Genomic DNA, 18,828 nt, shown 5'->3' on the forward strand with positions numbered 1-18,828 from the left:
AAAACTATGAATTAACACATGTGGAATTATATACTTAACAAAAAAGTGTGAAACAACTGAAAATATGTCTTATATTCTAGGTTCTTCAAAGTAGCCACCTTTTGCTTTGATGACTGCTTTGCACACTCTTGGCATTTTCTTGATGAGCTTCAAGAGGTAGTCACCGGAAATGGTTTTCACTTCACAGGTGTGACCTGTCAGGTTTAATAAGTGGGATTTCTTGCCTTATAAATGGGGTTGGGACCATCAGGTGTGTTGTGCAGAACTCAGGCGGATACACAGCTGATAGTCCTACTGAATAGACTGTTAGAATTTGTATTATGGCAAGAAAAAAGCAGCTAAGTAAAGAAAAACGAGTGGCCATCATTACTTTAAGAAATGAAGGTCAGTCAGTCCAAAAAATTGGGAAAACTTTGAAAGTGTCCCCAAGTGCAGTTGCAAAAACCATCAAGCGCTACAAAGAAACTGGCTCACATGAGGACCGCCCCAGGAAAGGAAGACCAAGAGTCACCACTGCTTCTGAGGATAAGTTTATCCGAGTCACCAGCCTCAGAAATCGCAGGATAACAGCAGCTCAGATTAGAGACCAGGTCAATGCCACACAGAGTTCTAGCAGCAGACACATCTCTACAACAACTAAGAGGAGACTTTGTGCTTTGGTCTGATGAGTCCAAATTTGAGATCTTTGGTTCCAACCACCGTGTCTTTGTGCAACGCAGAAAAGGTGAACAGATGGACTCTACATGCTGGGTTCCCACCGTGAAGCATGGAGGAGGAGGTGTGATGGTGTGGGGGTGCTTTGCTGGTGACACTGTTGGGGATTTATTCAAAATTGAAGGCATACTGAACCAGCATGGCTACCACAGCATCTTGCAGTGGCATGCCATTCCATCCGGTTTGCGTTTAGTTGGACCATCATGTATTTTTCAACAGGACAATGACCCCAAACACACCTCTAGGCTGTGTAAGGGCTATTTGACCAAGAAGGAGAGTGATGGGGTGCTACGCCAGATGACCTGGCCTCCACAGTCACCAGACCTGAACCCAATCGAGATGGTTTGGGGGGAGCTGGACCGCAGAGTGAAGGCAAAAGGGCCAACAAGTGCTAAGCATCTCTGGGAACTCCTTCAAGATTGTTGGAAGACCATTACCGGTGACTACCTCTTGAAGCTCATCAAGAGAATGCCAAGAGTGTACAAAGCAGTCATCAAAGCAAAAGGTGGCTACTTTGAAGAACCTAGAATATAAGACATATTTTCAGTTGTTTCACACTTTTTTGTTAAGTATATAATTCCACATGTGTTAATTCATAGTTTTGATGCCTTCAGTGTGAATGTACAATTTTCAAAGTCATGAAAATACAGAAAAATCTTTAAATGAGATGGTGTGTCCAAACTTTTGGTCTGTACTGTGTATATATATATAAATATATATGTATGTTAATATTTTCTGTTATAAGATATGATTCTGCAATAATTTAGTTCGGCCACTAGAGGTCAACATTGAACAAGAGAAGGAAACACTGAAAACAGGAAGTAGAAAACAGAGAGTCATTGCGAGGGGATTTTGAGGAGGAGAGGTTCTGCCGGAGAGAGACGGAGGATCAGGAGCCTAAAAGTGACCCAAATTGGTGATACAGAGGGAGAGGCTCCATGAGTAAACTTTAATGTGTGAACGGTCACCGACTGTTCAGTTAGTTAGGGAGAGCTAGATAGGATTCACAGCATCGCAAGGAACATTACTATTGCTGAGAATACAGATGGACTGATGGAGACTGTGTGAGCTCCAGTATATCGAGACTCTGGTAAACGTGGACACCATAGGAGAGCTCCGTGAAATAATACTGGGATTGATCTGAACCGGTTTCTGCTCCTGTAACAGAGACATTGGTGACCTAGGAAGCTGATCAAATCTAGTGGCTGGACGTCATAATAACAGGTCCAGTTGTTTTCTGTTTGAGGATATTCTGCTAAGGCGTCCGCCCTGAGTGCTCACAAAGAAGACAGTGAACTGTGTACATTTTGTGTTGGTTCAAGTGATTGGTCATGTAAATATGTATATATCAGGGGGAAAACAGTGTACCCGGAATCTCTTATAATTAAGGCGGGAGGCAGGTGTAAGATTGTATTCCTGAGAGGACCACGTGTATAGGCGGATTATAATGAGGGCAATCTGGGCTACCGCCCGGGGCCCGTGTCTCCAGGGAGGCCCCGGCCCATGAATTGCTCCCATTATAATGCGCTTTTTTTTCTGTCACCGCTTTGCTGGCCGAAGGTTTAGCTGATCACCGATGCGGGCCCGCAGCCTCAGGCGGTTTGAATCATGCTGTGTCACCCCGCCCTGCCAGTGCCATATTACGTCAGGTGGGGCGGTCCCAAAGTTCAAAGCAGCCACTCAGACATGCTGGCTGCATCATGCAGCCGCTCCCATCTGGCCACCGCGGCTGTATATTCACTAGCGCGGGCAGTTTAAATGCTGTTGGGACTGCCCTGCCTGACGTCATGTGGCAGGGCGGTCCCAACATCATTTAAACTGCCCGCCCGCGCTAGTGACTATACAGCCGTGGAACTGGTAGGCAGCCAGCAGCACTTTGTATGAAAGGGCAGGCGATCATTGTCATTTTTAAAATTTGTATATAATGTTGGGGATGGGAGAGGAGTGGACTGAAACTACATAAAGACAAATGCCCCTGCACACTGTCTACTCCCTCCCCCCATCATCTTAGAAATTTTGCTTGCATCTTGTATTTTATTATTTGTATAAATATATTATGCAATGCAAGCAAAATTTCCAAGGTGGAGGGGTACATAGTGTGCAGGGGAATTTGTCCCATGTAGTTTCAGTCCACTCCCATCCCCCACATTGTTTACACAATGAAAGGCTCCTTGCCCTTAGATACAGAGCGCCACTGCAAATTCTGCTTGTACATGCCCATGATCAGGATTCAGGAATGGTAGCGTTTTGGATGCAGTGTATTTTCGCTGCATTGTAATTACAGCACTTGTGTTTAGTTACATACAGATTTACCTCTTCTAATGACATGCTATTGGTCATACACTGAAGACACTGGTCTTTGCTACAGAAATTCACATGCAGCCATACTGCGTCTTGTAAACCCGCACCATGGGTGAGATTACATATCATTAAGCTGGTTTCACACATCCAACTATTTCCGGTACTGAAAAAAATGTACCGGAGATATCCGTGTCTGAGTGTGTCACACATCTGCCGCCCGTGTGCTGCATCAGGATCACACGGACCAGCGCCTGGGAATCAGTGTACAGTTAGCGTTGTTCCCAAGCGCCGGGTGCTGAACGCTGCCCTCATCACGGTTCCCTGCCGGCGCTTAGATCAGCAACAGCAGGGACAATGATGAGGGTAGAAGTGTCTGCTCCCACAGAGTCCTTGTGTAAAAATAAGATTAAAACAATACATTCCATATACTCACCTTTCCTAAGTGTCCCACGCTGTAATCCGCTGACGGAGCCGGGGAAAATGAGCCGTTCCACAGCTGCGCTCAGGAGCGGTGTCCTATCACTCACTGAGCACAGCTACAGAGCAGCTCATTCTCCCTGGCTCCTCTGCAGCAGCGGTCGCATGGATTACAGTGCAGGACACCTAGGAGAGGTGAGTATAAGGATTTTATTATTTTAATCTAAATTTTGCAGGTGGATCCTGCGGGAGCAGACACTACTACTCTTGTTATTGTCCTTGCTCATGCTGCTCGCAGCACCATCAGGGATCCATGTTGAGGCCAGTGTTCATCCCCCGGTGCTTGGGAACAGGGCTAACTGTAGCGCTGATTCCCAGAAGCCGGTACATGTCACACTGATGACACACGGACATGTCTCCGTGTGGACCACACGGTCCGTGGAAACACAATGAGATGTACACAGACCCATAGATTTGAATGGGTCTGTGTGTGTTAGTGTCTCCAGTACGTGTGGAAACTGTCACAACTTGTACTGGAGATACTGACGTGTGAAAGAGCCCTTAAACAGAAGCTCAGTGGGCATGGGATTTCTATATATCCTATTCACTGTGCTTGTAATGTAGAATGCAGCGTTTTGGACATAGCGAAGGTGAGCTTCTTTCAGAATGCTGCTATTCCTGATTATGGGCACACAACCTGATACTACTGTCCCTATTTCACGATCTGCAGTCACATAGTGACTGCAGATTATTGTTTGGAACCAGACAAGCCCTCTCTAGGAAAATAAACACTGTTGACCTGCAGATATGGGGTTAATCTGCAGATTAATAGTGTTCTGAAGCCGTGCAGCCACTGCACTTAGAGCCCCGCTGCCAGGAGAAAATAAACTAATCCTCACGGTAGCCTCAGGCTTTCAGTCATAGCGGTGCTGCTGGGCAGCTTCAGTGACTGCTTAGTGCATAGTGAGTGGCAGCCGAAACTGCGGCCCAACTCTGACTTAGAGCTGGCTGGATCTGTCTCTTGCAGCTGTGGGTGGAGCTGAGCTTTACCGGCTGCTGTTAACTCCTTTTTAAAGGGGTTTCCCACTACTCAAATTACCCTATGTTAATCCATATGTTTCACCCTTGTAAAATACCAACACTTCTACCCACTGCCAGTTGTGTACCAACGCTGCCGCTAGTACAGCATCGGCAATGAGTAGAAGTGTTTTTTTTACAAGGGGGAAACATAGGGATTGATATGGGGTTGTCTGAGTAGTGAACAACGCCTTTAAAGGGACTTGTCATGTTGGATAATGCTACTAACCTGCAGATATAGGGTTAACCTGCAGGTTAATAGTGTAGAAAGGTGCCCAACTGCTGTACTGAAAGTGTGGCTCATGAAAAAAAAAATAGACTTCATCCCAAGAACCGCCGGTTTTCAGTCATACATGTGTGTATGTGAGTGGCTGCTGTAAGCCCACCCTAGCATTTTGACTGACTTCTGCTGATGCAGTACATCACTGTAGAGCCAGCTACAAAGTGCCAGGGCGTGCTTGCAGCAGCTACTCGCAGTGCTATGAGCTGCAATTGTAGACTATTCATACACACCTGTATTACTGAAGGCCGGTAAAGGTTCTTGGATAGAGATGAGCGGTGTTCGACTCGAACTGTTCGCCAATCTCAAATTCGAGCTGTTTTGGGCGGTGTTCGAGTCGTTCGACGAACTCGAACGATTTGCAAAAAATTTGGCTGTTCGAGGTTATGTAAGATAACTGTTCGTGCACCAAAAGCGTAACTTGATTTTTTCACATTAATACTGTTAATCAATGTTAATAGACAGTTTCATTGTAGAGTGGGCAGGGGTAGGGGCAGGGGATGGATCTCTGCAGAAATAATGCCGATCTCCATTTTTTTTCTCTTTCCCGCATTTACAGTGGGGTGGTGCAGTCTGTCAGCCTATCAGCAGCGCACACACCGAGCGAAGTGCTTTTTTTTCACACAAGCAAGGTTATGTGTCATTGGCTGTGTATTTCACATGTCCTTGCCCTATAAGACCCAGCCATTTTCCTCGTCGCCACCATTTTCTCACTGCTGCAGCTGAATGTTAGACGGCACCGCTGCTGTTGTGTGCGCTATACAGTATAACTGTGTGAATTGCGAGCGAATTTCCAGTTACATAGAGAGATAGGTTTATGGAGTAGGGACTAGTTCTAATTGCAGCCCTTTTGAGGGCTAGGTTACAGCAGTGCATAACACTTTTTGCCAGACAGGTCTGTGCCAGTGCTGTGCAAGTGTTTTTCACAGCATTTGGCGAAATGTAGCTCAGCCAATCCTTTTGGGCCTGTAGCAGTGTCTGTTAGTCATTGGAGTAGCCTATCTGTGTTGCAAGCTACACCACCTGTGTATCTAATACCAATTTTTTACTGCATCTAAGCCAGCCAATCCTTTTGGGCCTGTAGCAGTGTCTGGTAGTCAGTGGAGTAGCCCATCTGAAGCAAGCTACACCACCTGTGTATCTAATAACAATTTTTTACTGCATCTAACCCAATAAATCCTTTTGGGCATAGTAGCAGTGTCTCTTAGTCAGCGGAGTAGCCCACCTGTGAAGGAAGCTACACTGCCTGTGTATCTAATTCTAACTTTTTTACTGCATCTAACCCAGGAATTCTTTTTGGGCCTAGTAGCAGTGTCTGGTAGTCAGCGGAGTAGCCCACCTGTGAAGGAAGCTAAACCGCCTGTGTATCTAATTCTAATTTTTTACTGCATCTAACCCAGGAAATCTTTTTGGGCCTAGTAGCAGTGTCTGGTAGTCAGTGGAGTAGCCCACCTGTAAAGGAAGCTAAACCGCCTGTGTATCTAATTCTAATTTTTTACTGCATCTAACCCAGGAAATCCTTTTGGGCCTAGTAGCAGTGTCTGGTAGTCAGTGGAGTAGCCCACATGAGTGCCTTCTTGCTGCACTACCTGCAACATGACCCTCGGATTGTCAGAATTCGACGTAATCCCGACTACTGGGTTGCCACACTCTTAGATCCCCGGTATAAAAGTAAATTTGCCGAAATAATTCCTGCCATAGAAAGGGATTCACGCATGCAGGAGTATCAGCAGAGGCTGTTACAGAATCTTACATCTGCTTTTCCACAAAACACCAGTGGTGCACGTAGTGAATCTCACAGTTCTAACTTGCCAACCGTGGGACTGTCGAGTCTTCATCACTCAAACCGTAACAGTAACACCGTATCTGCTGGTAACAGCAATGTTGTGGAATCGTTTCCCCAATTTTTTAGACCATCCTTTGCAAGGCCACAGGAGACAAGAAGTCTGAGATGGTACAGGAGTATCTCCAAGTGAACATCAAAGCCATGACTGTGTCACTGGACCCTTGTTCATTTTGGGCTTCCAGTCTGGAAAAATGGCCTGAGCTCGCCACTCACGCCTTGGAGATCTTGTCGTGCCCCACAGCCAGTGTTCTCTCTGAACGTGTGTTCAGCGCTGCTGGTGGTGTGCTGACAGATAAGCGCACGCGGCTGTCTACTGAGAATGTAGACAGACTCACGTTCATAAAGATGAACAAATCATGGATCCGCAAGGACTTTTCTACCCCTGTGTCATCCTGGGGAGACTAAAAGCTTTAGGATTTTAAAAAATCACCTCACCAACCATTTTAAGCAACTCTGGGGCAATTGATGCCACTTAAGTGGTGTCTGTGCCACAATTTTTGGAAAAAATGGAGACTCTTTTTGGAGTCCCCTTGCTTTGTTTTACATGATGTTGGCATCATCAATTCCAGGTGGGTCGGGTCGCCCCACCCCCCTTTTAACCGTAATAAACTACATACACTATGGCTTGGGGTAACACAGATGGTTGAGTCTGCAGAGCTGTTTACTCATACTATAGCCTGAGAATCAGTCTGCTCCAAAGCTTCAGTGTCTGCTAGCCAGCGTAGTAGCCCAGCTGTGAAGCAAGCTACACCGCCTGTGTATCTAATAACAATTTTTTACTGCATCTAACTCAGCCAATCATTTTGGGTTAGTAGCAGTGTCTCGTAGTCAGTGAAGTAGCCGATCTGAAGCAAGCTACACCACCTTTGTATCTAATAACAATTTTTTACTGCATCTAACCAGGAAATCCTTTTGGGCTAGTAGCAGTGTCTCGTAGTCAGCAGAGTAGCCCATCTGAAGCAAGCTACACCGCCTTTGTATCTAATAAAAAATTTTAACTGCATCTAGCCCAGGCAATACTTTGGGCCTAGTAGCAGTGTCTGCTAGTCAGCGGAGTAGCCCAGCTGTTAAGCAAGCTACACCGCCTGTAGATCTAATTACAAATTTTTAACTGCATCTAGCCCAGGCAATACTTTGGGCCTAGTAGCAGTGTCTGCTAGTCAGCGGAGTAGCCCAGCTGTTAAGCAAGCTACACCACCTGTGCTTTGGACACTTAATTTTTTCAAAGGAAACGCTTCAGGCCCCCGGGACACTCAATCAAGAGCATCGGGGAGACACCGCAGGGCAAAGGGGCTGGGACTGGCGGTAGCACTCCTTGCGGAGGACCGCCAAGCTCGATCCTTATAAAAGCTTTTTAACTGCAGCAGCTTTAGTGGACGCTACTGGAGCTGGAATTACCGCGGCTGCTGGCACCAGACTTGCCCTCCAATAGATCCTTGTAAAAGGATTTAAAGCGTACTCATGCAAATTACAGAGCCAATTTAAATTACAGAGCTTAGACCTGCCTCCACCGCGGGGGGTCTCGAACCCACCAGCGGACAGGCACCAGTATTGGGAGAGGGGGGCTGGCCGTCAGGGTCCACCGCAGCTCTGGCACAAACCCGGCGACACGGAGGTCGCACGGGCAGGAACGGCCTGGCTGTGTCGGCTTCGCACTCCAGCGTAGTCCCTCTGCCCGCTCGCGCCTGGAACCTCAAAGGGATGCGCAAGCGGCTTTTCTTCCCAGGGCTGTTCCCCGTCCAGCAGGAAGCTCAGGTCGGCCTTCCACCGTACTCCCTTATCTCCCTCACCCTCTTTCCTTCTTTCGTTCTCCATCTAACCCCTCAGCTTTGTGGTGTCCGCTCTCCCTCCAGCTCTCTCCTTCTCACAGGTGGACTACCGTGTGTATTCACACTGTGGCGAATATTTTGGGCCCAGGCATAAGAAGTCATCGAGGTAATGGATAATATGTGCCCCCTTAGAAACGTCCATGACGACCCATTCGAGGAAGCAACTAAACGCCTCAAATAGTGAGCAGGATATGGAGCACCTCATGGGCAAACAGCGATCTATATAGTATGCTCCTTCCCAGAAGCAGCCCAATAGGCGGACACTATTCGGAGGCACAGGTAGTAAGTAACCGGAACTCCCCCTCAATGTTTGTTTTGGCCATTAGGGTGCCCCTTTCCGACTTCTTGACCCGCCTGATTGCCTTGTCAAAGGAGGTACAGTATATACTACTGTACTTGGTTCAGCGTAGATGTTGTCATTTACTGACCAGCCGCTTGGATATGACAAATGGTGGATTAGTCCGAATGTATTGGTTTCCAATTTTGGCACGACTCCCAACGGGGATACCACTACGTCTTGTAAGGAAAGTGTTCTGAATGGAACCGCCATTCTACCTAAAGATATTTATTTTCTTAATTTTCTTGTCATGACATCTGGGTGTTGGTAGGCTGATTTTTACTCCAGCCTTTTTTGATTTTAGAAGGGCATGACATGCCTATATCTGTGTCTCCTCCTCCTTTTACTCCTCCACCTCTTTTCTTTTCGCATGACTATATGTACTTGTCACTTTTCCATGTGTTAGTTGTGTCTTCTGAGCAGTTTGTCAGCTTTTGGACACCTTTGAAGGTGTTTTCTATGTGTTTCTATGTGTTTTTGTTTGCCTGCCATTGGTTTTAACGGTGTTCGATGGTGTTTCGACGAACCGTTCGGCAAACATGCCGGTGTTCGACGAACCAAACCCGAACACTACGGGGGTGGCTCAACACTATTCTTGGAATGATTTAAATTCCATTTTTTTCCCATAAGCTGCACTTTCAGTACAGCGGTTGGGCACCTTTCTATACTATTAACCTGCAGGTTAATAGCATTTGGGGACATGGACATGATAGGTTCTCTTCACATGCGACTGTCATGGGCTTCACAGGCAATAGTGATTTTTCCTATATGTAGCAATGCAAAAGTACTGTCGAATATAGTACAAGTGATCTAACGTTCAGTTTCAAGTTGCCTAAGGGGACTAACAAAGTAAAAGAAATGTTAAAAAGAAAAATCCACACCCATTTTTTCACGTTAAGAGAAGCAGAAATAGACATTCTGAGAAAAGTAGATGACAATCTCGTCAGAACTGACTCGCATTATGTTTTTCGGGGTTTGTCTACAGGAACTTCTCTCATGTTTTGATCAATGGAACAGGTGTCAGGACCAAGAAGCTCTTGGAGAAAGACAAAACACAGACCCAGTGACTTTCTAGTAAGTGTTTCTCAAGTACACTCACACACGACACACACACTCTTATCAAATTCACCAGGTGTAAGCTGATGTTAAGAAAAACTTATTTTTTGCATCATTTCTTTTAGGTATTGAATATTGAAGTACAGCACATACCATCGTGCGTTTCCTCTTCAAAGTACCAGCCAAACTGTAAGTTACTCACAAAACACACACACAGACTGACACAGCAGCCATTTTAAGTTCTTATAACTATTCTTATACTTATACTTTATCCTCCTATGCCCATAGATGCATTCTTCACTAAAATCGGGTGCTCAGAAAAGAAAAGAGCAGCAACAGAGAGCTCAACAAATAAATGAAGAGATTTCTAAAATTCCTAAGTTACAGACTTTCTTTAAAAGAAAATCTACAGAATCTGATGGGCCGACTGAATGTGATGTCAATAACAACAGCAAATGTCCATCTCCATCTCACTGTTCTGAGCACACGGATTTTTTAATTGTAGTGCCCCAAACACCAGACGCAGAAGCAGAAAATGTCATCGACGAAATGGAGTGTGCTCAGGAAGGGGTGGAAGCTATTTCAGAGTTTCCATCAGATATTGCAAGAAATTTCAAAAGAATTGCAAGAATATTGTATTGCAAAAGGAGCTATTTTTTTTCCAAAACTCTGAGGCAGACTTCCACAACTCTGCGGTGCTAACAACTGCTAACTATCATGGGTACTGTAACAAAAAAAGTGTTCACACATGTAAACCCAAAAACAAATGAAATCTCATTAAGAAATTGGTTATGCTATTTGCCATCTCAAGGGAAATTGTACTGTTTTCCATGTATACTGCTTTCTAGCAGGTGGATGGATTTGCGTATGGTTTCAATGACTGGAAACATGCTGAGGACAGGATAGCTACTCATGAATATAGTGAGTTCCACAAGCAATCTGTTCTATCAGTAGTGAGCAGACAACAGACATCATGTCGGGTGGACAGTCAGATGCTGTTGCAAATGGAAAGTGATAAATTATATTGGCGTATAGTTTTAAAAAGATCCCTTTCAGTTATAATGTTCCTTGCTGAAAGAGGGCTTCCTTTTAGGGGAAAAGATGAAATAATTGGCTCTTCTCACAATGGGAATTATCTTGGGTTCATGGAAGTAATGGTGAATGTGAACGAATTCCTAGATGAACGTATAAAACAACATGTAAATAAAGGCAGGGGGCATACATCATATTTGTCTTCTACAGTGTGTGAAGAGCTGCTACAGATCTTAAGAACCAATGTCCTCTCACTTATTGTGCAGGAATTAAATAAAGCTAAATTTTACTCACTCTCTGTGGATGTTTCCAACTGTGACCAACTAACATTTATTGTCCATTATGTTTTGCCCACTGGACCCGTTGAAAGATTTTTACAATTCATTCCTATTATTGGTCACACTGGCAAACAAATAGCAGAGTTGATTGTTGATATGCTTTCTAAAAATGGTATTAATATTAAAGATTGTCGTGGTCAGTCTGATGATAATGCTGCCAATATGAGTGGGAAGTACAATGGGGTCCAAGCACATGTTAGAAATGTATGCCCTTACATGGGTGAGAAATTCAGTGAACTTGATTCTACCTTCATTCTTGTAGTGTGGCATGCAATTTTTGGATCGATTTCATAAAACCAATCTGTCGCTTCAAGAGGCAGGTTTACTTTTAAATACTGTTGTAGCTTTACTTCAGTCTTTGTTAGACTTTGTCAGTAGTCTGAGGGAGGAATTTGATGCATATGAAAGTGAAGCTGTCAAGCTTTGTGGCCATAATATGTATAATTCTTCTGTATGTCGAATTCGGAAAAGAAATCGTCGCTTTGATGATGGTAACTCTGGAGCAACACCAAGGGATAAATTCAAAGCTGAAGTTTTTCTAACTCTGTTAGATAACCTAATGAGTGGCCTGAGTCTTTGAGCATATACAGATGTTTGCTCCAAATTTGGATCTTTAGCAAATTTGTCCAAACTTTCTCCATTGGAGATAAAAAAGCTGGAAGCAATCTTGTTTGCTCATATCCAGAAGACCTAATGCCAGGTGTAACTGAGATGGAGTTGGTTCAGTTCTCCAAATTTTTATCCACCTCCTTTATAAGAGAGAAGATCATAAAAAATGAATTGACGGAACCGAATTTGTTTCTATTTCTACATGAGCATAACTTTACTCAGACATTTTGTAAGACTGAAATTATACTTAGAATATATTTGAGTATGATGGTATCAAACTGTGCTGGCGAGAGGTCTTTTTCCAAACTGAAAAGGATAAAAAACTAACTAAGGAGTAAAATAGGCCAAGAACGGTTAAATCACCTGTCTCTTTTAAGCATTTAATGCAAACTTTTGAAAACCCTGGACATATCCCAAATAATTGATGAATACAGCGCCAAGAAATGTAGGAAAAAAATATGTTAATTTTAATTATGTCTATTAATTTCTAAGAAATTTTTATTTTAAAGGGAACTTGTCTGCTTCTCCAGAATCTCCAATCTGTAACCACACATTTATTGATCTCTTTATACTCTTCTTATTAGGCTTTTTTGGGCTTATTAATTGCTGCCTATACAGAAGATCAATTTTATAACAGAGCTTGCAATTTTCTAAGTAGTGGGGGACTAGTTGTGAGGGCGTTATTTTCCCTGGGCTAGTTGTTCCACTAATCATGGTATACCCCTGTGGGCATGAGTGACATTATTTGCAAAGCATTGTTACCACTGGATCTTTGCAAATCTTTGCCTCCTTGACATTGCGCAATAAGGCAGACGTACGTATGCACCCGAACTTTATCGCCACACTGTGTATTAACTACAGGCAATGATGACACAGGACACAGCCCACCTTTACAGACAGCTCTCTGCAAATTTCGCAGCTGGCTATGTCCTGCGTCCATGCTGCATACCCGGCCATGCACAGTGTTCTGATGAAGCCAAGGTGCACACCTGGCTTACTGTGCATTATCAGAGATGCTAAAATTTACAAATAGCTGTTGCTGACACTGCTCTTGCAAATAATGTCACTCAGTCCCTCAGGGCATGATAACATGATTAGTGGAACAATTAGTCTAAGGAAAACAATGACCACTAGTTATCATATTGTGAGCCCAGTTACAAAACTGATTTAAGGCCCCGTCACACATAACGAGATCGCTAGCGAGATCATTGATACGTCACAGTTTTTCGTGACGCAATAGCGATCTCGCTAGCGATCTCGTTATGTCTGACAGGTAGCAACGATCAGGCCCCTGCTGTGAGATCGCTGATCGTTACAAAGCTTCCTGGACCATTCCTGGGTCGTTGTGCTCCCGCTGGGCAGTGTGCATCGCTGTATTTGACACCTAACCAACGACCTCGTCAGCGATTCAGAGCAGAGACACGTAGGCGTGCATAAATTGGACTTTTCCGCGCCCCTCGTCCCCGATTGATGGTCGCTACTGCGTCCTTGTTTTTCGGATCCCACCAGCGTTCTCCGGCTGTGACTCCACTTTGAACAAATCAGACATCTTTAGCGATGTAGGTATTGTTTGGGGTCTCAAATGAGTTTCCATTTTTAATTCATTTATAGGACATCTACCAATTATCTGCTATCATTGCTTTTCAGGGAGGGAGGGCTTGGCTTCTATCTGTATATATATGCTTTTGCATGGGCAGATATTTTAGGGGTCTCGTGCACACACACCCACACAGCACGTTTTCTGACACGCTGTCCTGGCCAACCAATTCAGAGTTTTTCACACGCCAATTAACATGAAGCTTAAATCAATAGACTCTGTTGTTTTGGCCTGTTGCACGCTTCACAACTTTCTTCGTCAACGTGATGCAATTACGTACTGTCCGCCTGGCTTCGTGGACTCTGTGGACCTAGCCAGTGGGGAAGTGGAGCTCGGTGAATGGCGTGCAAACGATCCTGCAATTGCAGGCCTTTAACCAGTGGGACATGGCAGAAACACCCATGATGCGAAGACCTGCCGCGACAACTACTGCCAGTATTTTAACGGTCCTGGTGCTGTTCCTTGGCAGCATCAGAACCTATAGTGGGCAACTACTCATGTTTCTACACTACTGACATATCTGTACTGATGTGTCTAATAAACTGTGTGTTCTACTATGCAAAAGCTTTGTTTCTCATTCTTTCAGTAGTAGCAGTAGTCACCGCAGTAAGCAGTCCATATATATATATATATATATATATATATACATATGTATACACATGCGTATACAGATACATACATACATACATACATACATATACACATCCATACACGCATATACATTCGTGTACCCGTATGTAAACAGATTCATCCATGTACTCATACATATTTTTAAGTACATAAATATATACACACACACTCATATACACATACGTATACAGATAACTATATATACACATACATACTCTCAAACATACAGATATGCATACACATAAATGGCCATTTACATCTCTATATATATTCATATAAATATATGGACATCCATACATCTGTACAGGAACAATGCACACACCAGTGTTCCCGTCTGACCGGAGACGCAGTAGCGATCCCGTCTGGTGGGCGGCCTTGTGTTAAACCAAGGCCGCCCAATCAGAATGCAGTAGCGTCCACCAATCGGAGATGAGGGGGCGCGGAAAAGTAATTTTATGCACACCTTTGTGACACAGTACAGTCCCTATCAAGGTGTGGATCGTTGAAATAGCTGCAGTGTGAAAGCGTCCCAACTAGTGTTGAGCCACCCCCGTAGTGTTCGAGTTCGGTTCGGTTTGTCGAACACCCGTATGTTCGTCGAACTGTTCGTCGAACTGTTCGTCGAACACCGTTAAAACCAATGGCAGGCAAACAAAAACACATAGAAACACATAGAAAATGTAACATACCTGGCGGCGTCCTTGCATAGTGGTCCATCTCCCATTGTGCAAGAGCGCGCACTTGATCTCCAATCCAGAATGTCTCTCTGGCTTCCCTTCATGCTGTCTGTTTGATTCTGTTTCTGCTGCTTAAGGGCGGCGCCCGATCACTTCCTGCTTTTTGTACCTGCTGCAGGCACACCCCTTGTGCGTCCTCAGCCTATTGCTGTCTGTCACCTGGTATTTAAACCAGCTGCTCCAATTAACCCATGCCTGAGCATTGTGTTTCATTCAGTGTGCTCTTTCACTCTGAATGTGCCAGGTCCCTTTCTGTGTTTGTTTGCTTGCCTTTCTTGTAGGCTGTATTTCCAGTCCTGTCTGAACACGCTCCTTGCCTGTTCGTTCCGCCTTCTAGGGGCCGCATACCTAGACCCACTCCCGTATCTTGTCTGTCCTGTCTGAACACGCTCCTAGCCTGTTCCTCCCACCTTCTATGGGCTGCATACCTAGACCCGCTCCTGTATCTTGCTACTGTGTCTGTTCTTGTCGGTATACTCTTCTAGCCTGTTTCCTGTGTTTCTCTATGTCCGTACCTTTCCTTTTTCTGCAGATTCTGAACTCGTACCTAACTCCTGCTCGTTGTCACTGTACTTCCGTTTGTGAGTTTGTGGTCCACTCACTACTTCACTGCAAGTACCCTGTGGGTATCTGGTTCTGCCTTTCCCTTCCTGCCTGTTCCGTGTGTACAGAGCCCTGTCCCCCCTGCTCTGCCTTGCTCACCGCTCCGGCGGTTCTAGCCTGCTCTGCCTTGCTCACCGCTCTGGCGGTTCTAGCCTGCTCTGCCTTGCTCACCGCTCCGGCAGTTCTAGCCTGCTCTGCCTTGCTCACTGCTCCGGCAGTCTTGCTCCGCTCTGACCCTTTGCTCACTGCTCCGGCAGTCTTGCTCCGCTCTGACCCTTTGCTCACTGCTCCGGCAGTCTTGCTCTGCTCTGACCCTTTGCTCACTGCTCCGGCAGTCTTACTCCGCTCTGACCCTTTGCTCACTGCTCCGGCAGTCTTGCTCCGCTCTGACCCTTTGCTCACTGCTCCGGCAGTCTCGCTCCGCTCTAACCCTTTGTTCACTGCTCCGGCAGTCTTGCTCCGCTCTGACCCTTTGCTCACTACTCCGGCAGTCTCGCTCCGCTCTGACCCTTTGCTCACCGCTCCGGCAGTCTCGCTCAGCTCTGACCCTTTGCTCACCGCTCCAGGCGGCCTCGTCCTGCTCTACTCTTGCTCACCGCTCCAGGCGGCCTCGTCCTGCTCTACTCTTGCTCACCGCTCCAGGCGGCCTCGTCCTGCTCTACTTTTGCTCACCGCTCTAGGCGGCCTTGTCCTGCTCTAATCTTGCTCACCGCTCCAGGCGGCCTCTTCCTGCTCTACTCTTGCTCACCGCTCCAGCCGGCCTCGTCCTGCTCTACTTTTGCTCACCGCTCCAGGCGGCCTCGTCCTGCTCTACTCTTGCTCACCGCTCCAGGCGGCCTCGTCCGGCTCTACTCTCGCTCACCGCTCTAGGCGGTGTCGTCTTGCCCTGCTCTCGCTCACCACTCTGGGTGGCCTTACTCTGCTGTGTTTGTCCGCCACATCTGTGGTTCTGTTCCTGAGTCCCAGTGTGTACTGGGTCCTATCCTGCCTGTGTTCCTACCTGCTAGTGCCTCCCTGTCTGCACTCTAGCCGTGCTTGCCTGTACCCCCCTGCCTGCAAACCCGCCTGCCTGCATACCAGTCATGCCTGCCTATACCCACCAGTCTGTGTGCCAGCCTAACCTGTCTGTTTCTGTATTCCCCTGTGTGGGTCAACAGCCGTGTCCGGGGTCTGTCCTGGAGTAGCACCTGGTCCCTCTGCTCGGTTCCTCCTTGGTGCACTGGCGTCGTATGCCGTCGTGCAACCCTTGTCGGATCGGGTGAATACCTAGTTAAGCCCCTCCAGGCATTCACTCTCCGGCACGGTCCAGTGGAATCACGCGCACACGCCGCTCAGCCCGGGCGTGTGCATTACAGCATGCTCAGGCCATGGTTCCCGTTGAGCCCCATGGCCTTCGCTCTCAAACGTTTTCCAGCGAATACGTGCATTAAAAATAAATAAAAAAAATATATATATATATTTTTTTCTTTAGCTGAGATCCAGGCGAATTACGCACCCATCCAGATGGATCTTTCTGCACTCGTTCCTGCGGATCCGCCACGGTACTATGGGGATCCAAGACAGAGTCGTGCATTTGTGGAGCAATGCATGCTACACTTCAAGTTCTACCATCTTTGTTTTCCCACCGATCGGGCTAAGGTGGGATTCATGATGTCTTACCTAGCGGGTGATGCCTTGAAATGGATCACCCCCCCTATGGGATGCACAGGATCCTATCGTCCTGGACATAATGGCCTTCCTGGTGGCCTTTCTAATGGTCTTCGATGATCCTAACCCGGAGGCTCCTGCTGAAGCTTCACTTCCCAATATCCCGGAGCAGCCCCGATGGGTAATGTGTGTGGGTAGCGCACTAGTCCTCCTGCCCGAAGAGACTACTGCCCATCCAGAATCTACACAGGATGACTACGCTCTTCGGAATACTTCTCCCAACCTCAAGAGGCAGTCCAGACGTGCTAGGCGTAGAGGCAAGCCGTCACGACTGGGTCTGTCCTCCCAAAGACCTCCTGATCCCAACCTTGAAGTCCCTGCTGAAGCTTAATTTCCCTGTATCCCGGAGCAGCCCCTACGGGTAATATGCGTGGGTAGCGCACCTGTTCTCCTGCCCGAAGAGACTTCTGCCCACCTAGAATCCTCCGGGATACCACCTGATGACAAATGGAGAGAGACTTCCCTACACCCGGTACCCGATTCTTCGTCCGCTCCGTCCTGTGAGCCTGACAATGGGTACCGAGAAGCTGTAGTTAACCCCGAGTCTCTACACCGATCCGACCAGGCGGAGGACCTCCAGTTGTCTCCTGAACCATTCGGGGTGCTACCTGATAGCGAATGGACAGAGACTCTCCTATACTCGGTACCTGATACCTCACCCGCTTCTTCCAGTGAGTCCGACGTAGTGTACTCCAAAGCAGAGGTTACCCCCGAGTCTCTGCACTCTTCCGACCCGGCGGAGGACCCCCAGTTGTTTCCTGAATCCTCCGGGGTACCACCTGATAACAAAGAGACAGTGACTTTTCTACACCTTGTACCTGATACCTCGCCCATTTCATCCTGTGAGCTTGACAAGTTGTACCCCGAAGCAGAGGTTACCCCCGAGTCTCTGCACCCCTCCAAACCAGCGGAGGGCTTCCAGTTGTCTCCTGAACCCTCTGGGGTGCTACCTGATAATAAGTGGAGAGAGACTTCCTTGTGTGCTGTTCCTGGTACTCCACCCGTTTCGTCTGTTGCTGAGGATGGCTGGATAGGAGGTAGCATCCTAGCTACCCAGAGGAGACCAGTTTTTCCGGCGGACAGTGGAAGTGATCTCCTTGAAGTGAAGGATTGGCCCTTGAATTCCCTGCGGAACATTCTGGTAGGCCTGAAAAAGAGGGGGCGTAAGGGGGGGGGTACTGTAACATACCTGGCGGCGTCCTTGCATAGTGGTCCATCTCCCACTGTGCAAGAGCGCGCACTTGATCTCCAATCCAAAGATCTTTCTGGCTTCCTTTCATGCTGTCTGTTTGATTCTGTTTCTGCTGCTTAAGGGCGGCGCCCGATCACTTCCTGCTTTTTGTACCTGCTGCAGGCACACCCCTTGTGCGTCCTCAGCCTATTGCTGTCTGTCACCTGGTATTTAAACCAGCTGCTCCAATTAACCCATGCCTGAGCATTGTGTTTCATTCAGTGTGCTCTTTCACTCTGAATGTGCCAGGTCCCTTTCTGTGTTTGCTTGCTTGCCTTTCTTGTAGGCTGTATTTCCAGTCCTGTCTGAACACGCTCCTTGCCTGTTCGTTCCGCCTTCTAGGGGCCGCATACCTAGACCTGCTCCCGTATCTTGTCTGTCCTGTCTGAACACGCTCCTAGCATGTTCCTCCCGCCTTCTAGGGGCTGCATACCTAGACCCGCTCCTGTATCTTGCTACTGTGTCTGTTCTTGTCGGTATACTCTTC

The 18,828-nt window shown here is 46.7% G+C and overlaps 1 protein-coding gene and 1 long non-coding RNA gene across 2 annotated transcripts in view; one reads left to right on the forward strand and one right to left on the reverse strand.

Annotated features, from left to right (window-relative positions):
• Positions 1-18,828, reverse strand: part of GABRA3 (gamma-aminobutyric acid type A receptor subunit alpha3) — a 283,567-nt gene that overhangs the window by 27,487 nt on the left and 237,252 nt on the right. The gene's annotated exons all lie outside the window — the stretch shown is intronic.
• LOC141154149 (uncharacterized) lies at positions 1,531-12,497 on the forward strand. The gene is made up of 4 exons (XR_012247408.1): positions 1,531-1,938; positions 9,787-9,875; positions 9,983-10,046; positions 10,146-12,497. It is a non-coding gene; the product is annotated as an uncharacterized lncRNA (long non-coding RNA).

The sequence above is a fragment of the Phyllobates terribilis genome, unplaced genomic scaffold (assembly GCF_046119375.1).
Source record: "Phyllobates terribilis strain yellow unplaced genomic scaffold, ASM4611937v1 Scaffold_7__3_contigs__length_470593459, whole genome shotgun sequence".
NCBI classification, from domain to species: Eukaryota; Metazoa; Chordata; class Amphibia; order Anura; family Dendrobatidae; genus Phyllobates; species Phyllobates terribilis.